Consider the following 6,990-nt stretch of genomic DNA (forward strand, 5'->3'; position numbering starts at 1 on the left):
GAAACGCGCCGCGACGGGAGGCGCCGGCTGAACTAGGGGCAGTGCGAGCTGTGCGAGGCACTGCCACGTCTCACACCAGCGATCCGAGGGGGAGACGTGAGCATCTCTAATGCTGGAGATGAAACACCCCCACAGTCCCCGCCGCCTAAAGAGGAGGAGGAACGAGCCACAAGAGGTAAAGCACCTCACGGCGCCAGCGCCCCAAAGTAGTCTTCAGGCTGTTGCCAAAAATCTGCTTTTGTTGTGCTTATCCTGCACCTATTTAGCCTTCCTAAGCCTGTGGTCTCAGAAAGAGCTTTTCTGATTTGGAAGTTCCCTCGGTTCCCAGTTCTAGGTAGGGATATATTCCAGATCCCCAAAGTACAACTGCTAACAATCCACCTGGTCCATCCATAGGCAAATTAGACTTTTAAATGTGATTGATAAAATGATTCCTCTGTGTGGTGTAACCATTCTACATGGAGCCTTACTTCTCTTTCTGCTACCATCATTAGAGGTGCTTTCCTTTCCCTCAAAGATAGATGCAGGTGCCTTAGGGGATCATCAGGGCCATAGGAAAGGACAGCAGAAGGAAGCAGAAATGTCACATAGGAATCTCCACCTTTCAGAAGACCTCTGGAAATTGTGGTATAGAACAAGGTATGATAAAATCCAGAGAGCTGGGGTCAGATGCTGTAGTCTATGAGGTGGTGAGTGGAGGGATGGGTTGCATATTCTTAAGGATCAGTGTGGTGTTTTGATGAATCCAAAAGTAGTAATTCTGTAACAGTACTACATCTGCTGAGGCTGGAAAACCTGATCCAAGTTCAAGAGATTACAGGCAAGAAGGCAAGAAGATAGAAGGCAAGAGATACAGCAGAAATGAGGGAGAAAGGTGGAGATTGTGGCAAGCCAGAAGACGGTATGAGACGGGTTGTCGCAAAGGCAGTGCAGTGTTTCTGTAAGGTTCTATATAGGAAAGAAAGCACAGGGAAAGCCTGTTTGGATTTAATGTCACAGGGTCAGGCTTTATACGAGCATGCCTCTTCCCTGTGCTCGTCACTTAAAAGTGGTACTGCTTGTCAAGACTTTCCTGGGATTAGTTTTACTCTAAACTGACAAACAGTCTGCAGCTGTGATTTGAAGATTTGTAAAATCAGCAGCGCAACATTCTGCATGATTGTGAGGCAGCGTAATTAATTACACGCTAGACTGTCCTGCAGGAAAACTAGCTAATTTTGCGGTGTTATAAAATGTGCTAAAAGAATTGGCCTCAAAAAAAAAAATAAAAAATCATTCTCACTTTCAGGTCCAACAAAGCAAATTTTCTAATGTTGCAAATTGCAACGCTTCCTGGTTTTGTTGCTATTTCTTGAGCAGCACTTCTGCCATATGGTTAACTGGAGCAAAAAAGGGCCACACACTTTGCCGGGGGGGGAGCTCTTTGCAAGTAATGACAGTGAGTTCCAACCCAGAGACCTAGGAGAGCCACATGCCTCCTCCCTGATCTTCCTTAGCAGGCAGAATTTCTCCACCCACAGATACTCAGACAATGTCCACACAAAGAAGTTATTAGCAGAGGAAAGAGAATGTCAAAATATTGTTGCTGTGTTTTCTAGTATATGCAGATGAAGAGTAGTATTTCTCTGCGTTAAATATCAAGCTGCTTTTAACTTTTACATCAGAGTCCAACAGACTCTCTCCTCCCACCTCCTCCACCCGTGAATATGCCACAAAATTAATTCCGTCAACTGAAGGGCACTCATGCTTTGGTCAGGGAGCAGCTGCAGTCCCTGTGGCTTTATCGGCCTGGCTCCAGTCCCAAGGGAGTCACTTGTCCAGTCCTGCTAGGGGTTAGCAGCGGCTGCACTGAGGCGCTAGACAGACGGCTCCTTGGTAGAGTGAGCCCAGCTCTGCTCTATTTGTCACGGACAGGCACTTCATTTGCCATGAGGACCTAGAGTCATGTCTCACAGAGGAGACCTCAGAGTAGTGCTTGTACTTGCAAATGCTAATGCTCCACCAGCATTCAGAAGACTGAAGTCCTCTGTCTGACCACAAAATACATATATTTTGAAAAGCATTAATGCAAACCACCTGCCATTCTGCCACATTCACCTTCCCTGCAGTCTGTGCCCACAGTAAACCACCATCTTTTCCTTGACATATCCTAATGTTTACTGTTACTTCCCAGCATCAGCCTCTCCATTGGTAAGTCTGCCAGCAAAATTAGAAATTCACTTTGGATCCAGCAGTGCTTTTATGTGATGTGGCTGCTTGTCCTCTAGGAACATGATTAAATCCCCAGATACAGTCACTGGGTACTGAGCAGACAGCCCAGAATAACAGTTTTCGATCAATACCGACCTGAGCTGAAGATGAACCAGCCGGCTAGAGATGAGAAGCTCCATTGAGCTCCCATTTACAATTCCCTTAGGCACGCAGAATCCCTCCCAGTGACAGATCCCTTATTTCCGAAGATTGTTACGAAGCAAACTCCCTTTCGTTTAGGTCGTGGCCTTTGGTTTGATTGCGCAGAGAATTATGACCTACTTCATGGCTGGCGTTTTTGTTTGCTTTTAGCTTTTCGAATGGAGAAAGTAAGTAAGGTAAATATCAGAGGACAAATGTTTCTTTTTAATAGTAGCATCTCTGTGTAGCCAACCATAAAATATTTAGGGTTCTTTTTTTGAACTCTATGAGCAGTTCTGAATCTGCTGCTTTTTCTCCTAACCCTGCAGAAATCTCCCATGCCTGCCATTGGGAAGCATTAAGTGAAAATCTGCCAAAATGAAATCTTTGGCCTGAAACACAGTAAAAAGTCTGTGGTTTAGAATAATGCTGTGTCTTGTCACTGGCTAAACTGATTTGAACTTTATTATATCTACTAGGAAGGAGGGAAAGGGATTTTTTCCCCTAGTCCCTTAATCCACCTTCCTCCATACTAATCTGAAGATGACTTTTTGTGTGGTCAATGAGGAGGTCAGAGCTCAAGGACAATTTGCTGGGCATCTGGGCTAGATCTTCAGCTGGTGTATATCATGCTAATTGGGAAATTCATCACACCAGCAGCAGACTGAGTTCCTGAACAGTAAGTAAAAAATTTTTTTACTTCTCTAAAGACTCATTTAACATCATTTTCTGTTCCAGCTCTTGTCCTAGATTAAGTTAGGTAAGCCAATTAAAACATGTTACAGCAAGATAGGCAAGCATAGCAGTGTTTTGAAGCAATGTTTTAATTTTTGCTGGAAAGGAAGCATATCACTGATATTGTACCTTAACCAAGTCATATTTGCCCTTTTCCTAAAATAATAAAAATGCTAGCAATTGTACTGTAACACAGATTGCATTTCCCAGTAGTGTGACAAATGGCAAGGTATACACGAAAAGCAGACCCCTAGCAATGTGGGCTAAACAAAGACCTGATACAAGCACAGCCCTGAAGACCTTACTCAGGCAAAACAGTCTCTGAACTTTGGTTTGTTTTGCCTAAGTAAAGACTCCAATACAGGCCCTAATGTATTTATCCAACAAACTTGTCACAAAAGAAATACTGTGCAGAAATGCTCGGTCTGGCCCGCCTCCTCTGAAGGGTAAGAGGATCTCTGTTTACTAGGTGGCTTTGCACAATTCACAACACAATTTAAAAAACAATCTGGCTGTGACTCTGTGGGAGCCACACTATTTCTTACCTCCCCAGTTGGCAAACACTCACGCAGTATCAGGGAAAACAATGTTTATTTATAATATTATTTGAACTGTAAACTGTAACAAAAATATAATCTGCTGTAAATTTCTTCCAGAGAAGCATACAAGTTTTGATTTCTAAGATAAAGTATAAAAGGAAAAAAAGACTGTCTCATTATATTGCAAGTATATTGTTCTGTTAATTTTAGATTTTGTGGCTTGCTCTTGGTAAACCATTTCATACATTTGCGTAATTACCTGATACAGCTACGCAAGAGCGATAACAGTAATAAGAATGGACTTGGTTTTTCTCTTGTTCATGCTGCTGTAAATAAGAAGCTCTGATGAAGTCAGCGCAGTTACACCAATGTGGGATACACTAGTCTTCTCTTCACATCATACAGATAAAAACAGCATAAGAGCATAAGCACAGCAATGCTATCACCTTTCTGTTTTAAACACTTTATTCTGTGCTGAGTTTTTAAAATTATGTTATTTAACCCAATAATTGTTTGATGGTCTCAGTGTAGCATCTAGTGGAGAGAGGGTAAATAACAGAGAAAAAACACAAAGCAGAAATATAGAGGATGCTAGTAAGCCTTGTATTTCACAGGGAAGAAAGTGTGAATGCTGAGGAGTGAGGAATGGCTGACTCACTCTCCTAAATCATTCAGAAAAACACTTGAAGGGTTACTCTGACGTGCCTACAGTAAACTGTGTACAATGTGGGGCTCACAACCCTGACGAAGTAGGATAATACTACGGGCTGAAATTCAGCTCAAGAAGGCCTGTCTGTCTGAGGTACACAAAGACTATGAAGGCAAACTGTCCTTTAGAAATGTCCCTACTTTGTTTTAGGTTCTGCTCTCTCTCCTCTGGTAGTGCTTCTGTCCTGGCTTACAGTCAGATTTGCTTTTCTTCCTTTCATGTTCATTGCTGTTTCTAACCTAACTACAGATCCAGAGTTACTGTTTTGCAGACTCTGTCCTGACTTACACCCTGTACAACCTGAATGATGTCAGTGTTACTACAGTGACTGGTTGCATTGGAAACACATCAGCCAGCTTTGGCTCAGAGTGGAATTGGCTAAGGACTAATCCTGAATTATTTGTGCACCATAACTCACAGTATTAAAGGAAGATCAGAAAGTGCAAGTAAGCGCAAGGACTGTTGCGGCTGTTCTGTAGGTTTGATCCAGGATTCAAGAACTTAGTTTTGGAAACATATCAAATGTCAGCAGATCCTGAAAAATGAGGTCCCATATGTAATTATTCAACATAAGTTCCTAGATTAGAGTTAAAGTTTCACCATCTCTCCTTTTTTTTTCCTGAATATCATGACCATATCTTGTTTGTAAACAGATTAGAGTAGAAGGCCTGTGGCAAAAAAAGCAGAAAACTTCCTTTTTAATAACCATGACCTTAGTAAAGAATAGGGTTATTTTATAATAATTATTTTCTTCAAACTTTATTGGGACTTCTTCATGTGCATAATGTCTTTAGTGTTTTATGAGGAGGTGAACTAAGAAGCACAAATCCATATACCAGTGTATGCCTCAAGGCACAGTTCATAGCAGAGTGTTTTCCATAAGTACCCATGCTTGAGAAGGGATATAGCTATGATATTAATAATGAGGTTGCAAAGCCAGTTCCTTGTGATACGGCATGGAAATGTGCTGCCTTGGGCAGAAATACTAAGTGTATGATAAATACGTGCCTCCTTAAGAATAGCTCTAGAGAACACTGTGATGAATCCAAAATTACCTGGGGTACAGTTTCTTTGCTATTCGTGAGGACTCTGTATGTTGCTAAGGATCCGTACTGTCACACACTTTCAGAAGTATCTGTATTAGCCTGGTGGCACTAACCAGTATGTAGCAGGAGGAGACCCAAGGGTTACCCATTCTGTCCCTGCTAACTCCTCCGAGCAAGAGAGAGAAGGGTTCACATTTGTTTACTCCTTCATCTCTGTTAACCAACCGGAAGGTGTAAAGTGGGGGGATTATTTTTCTGTCTTGGTGCAAAGAGTATATTTGATACTGCCTTTGAGCAGTGGGGCAGGAGAGGTAATCTCTTGAACTGCCTTCCGGCTCTAGCATACAGTCCCTGTCTCAGTCTAACCCCTGATTCCTTGGTATTTCCCTGCTCCTGTGACAACTGCCAGGAGCCTCATCTGATAATTCCAAAAGAAAAGCCCACTGGCATCTGGTACCTTTTCCTGTGCTCTGAGAACTTAGGAAACAGCAGCCACATCACTGCAAAAATATCCCGCTGCAGTCCAGTGAAGTTACCATGCCCAGAGCTGGAGAAAGCAAGCCCCCAATTTTTACCCCTTTATGAAGAAATTTCTTTCTGCATGCTTTCAACTGTCCCAAAGTCGACTTAAGATTTTCAGTAGCAACCCTATTGCCAATGCCAAACACTCAAAAATGAGTTTGTTCCCAAAACTGTGAAATGCAAAATATATCGGCTGCGTTTTCTCAGACTTTTCCGACTTCCATGTTTCCAGTTTTCTACAACTGTTACGGTTAGAGAGATAATTATTCTTATCATCAGTACTACTGTTGCTATAACAGGAATACATGAAAGCTCAGATTCTTAGATAATAATCAAATTTCATGAGCTGTGGGCAGCATTACAGACCTGCTATCAGAATGTAGGGTTCAGATCAGATAAAAGCCACATTAAAACTGAAACTAATTGGTATGCTTGTTGGTGGTGTCACCAGAGAGACGAAGCTATCCCGTCCTCAGTGTGGTCCCTGTGTGGTTAGATGAGACAGGTGCGGGTAAAATAGCGGTATAAATGCAATACAATGCCATATTCCATTTTCTGTGAAGACCAAATAGAAAATGCAGAGACCTGAATTTTCTGTAAATACTGACACTTTATTATAATTAATCTGTCTAACTTCATATGATCAGCCCAAGACTTCTAGTAATTTCTGCTACGTGTAAAACGAACTTTGGGACTCCTCCAGTAAGCCAAAAACTGCACATTCTACGAATCAAGAATTTAGAACGAGTTGTACAGTTCCTAGAAGAGCTTAATGGGTCAAAATCTCTCTTGATAATTTTAATTACTTTGCAGTGAGGCCAGAATGTGGGTGTATCAGGAAGTAGTTTGCACATATGTTTTGTTTAGCTGAGTTGCTGCTGTGCAGCCTTTTGTCCCTTTCTTAGGAAAGGTCAAATTTGGCAGTACTCTATGCTGCACACTCAAATAAATTGCTAGTACAAGGCAACAACAGTCAATAAACAGTGTTTTATTTTTTCTTTAGATAGATTCTCTTGTAAAAATGACTTACAGTTGAAATATGTCATAT

General features: G+C 41.8%; 1 long non-coding RNA gene across 1 annotated transcript in view; it reads left to right on the forward strand.

Annotated features, from left to right (window-relative positions):
• The first annotated feature begins 87 nt into the window (after nt 1-87).
• LOC146592496 (uncharacterized) overlaps nt 88-6,990 on the forward strand; it is an 8,577-nt gene continuing 1,674 nt past the window's right edge. Inside the window, exons 1-2 of the long non-coding RNA XR_014896591.1 lie at nt 88-175; nt 2,871-3,070. This is a non-coding gene — a long non-coding RNA (uncharacterized LOC146592496). The remainder of the gene's footprint in view (nt 176-2,870; nt 3,071-6,990) is intronic.

The sequence above is a fragment of the Rhea americana genome, unplaced genomic scaffold (assembly GCF_003343005.1).
Source record: "Rhea americana isolate MKP2758 unplaced genomic scaffold, rheAme1 scaffold_33, whole genome shotgun sequence".
In the NCBI taxonomy this organism is placed as follows: domain Eukaryota; kingdom Metazoa; phylum Chordata; class Aves; order Rheiformes; family Rheidae; genus Rhea; species Rhea americana.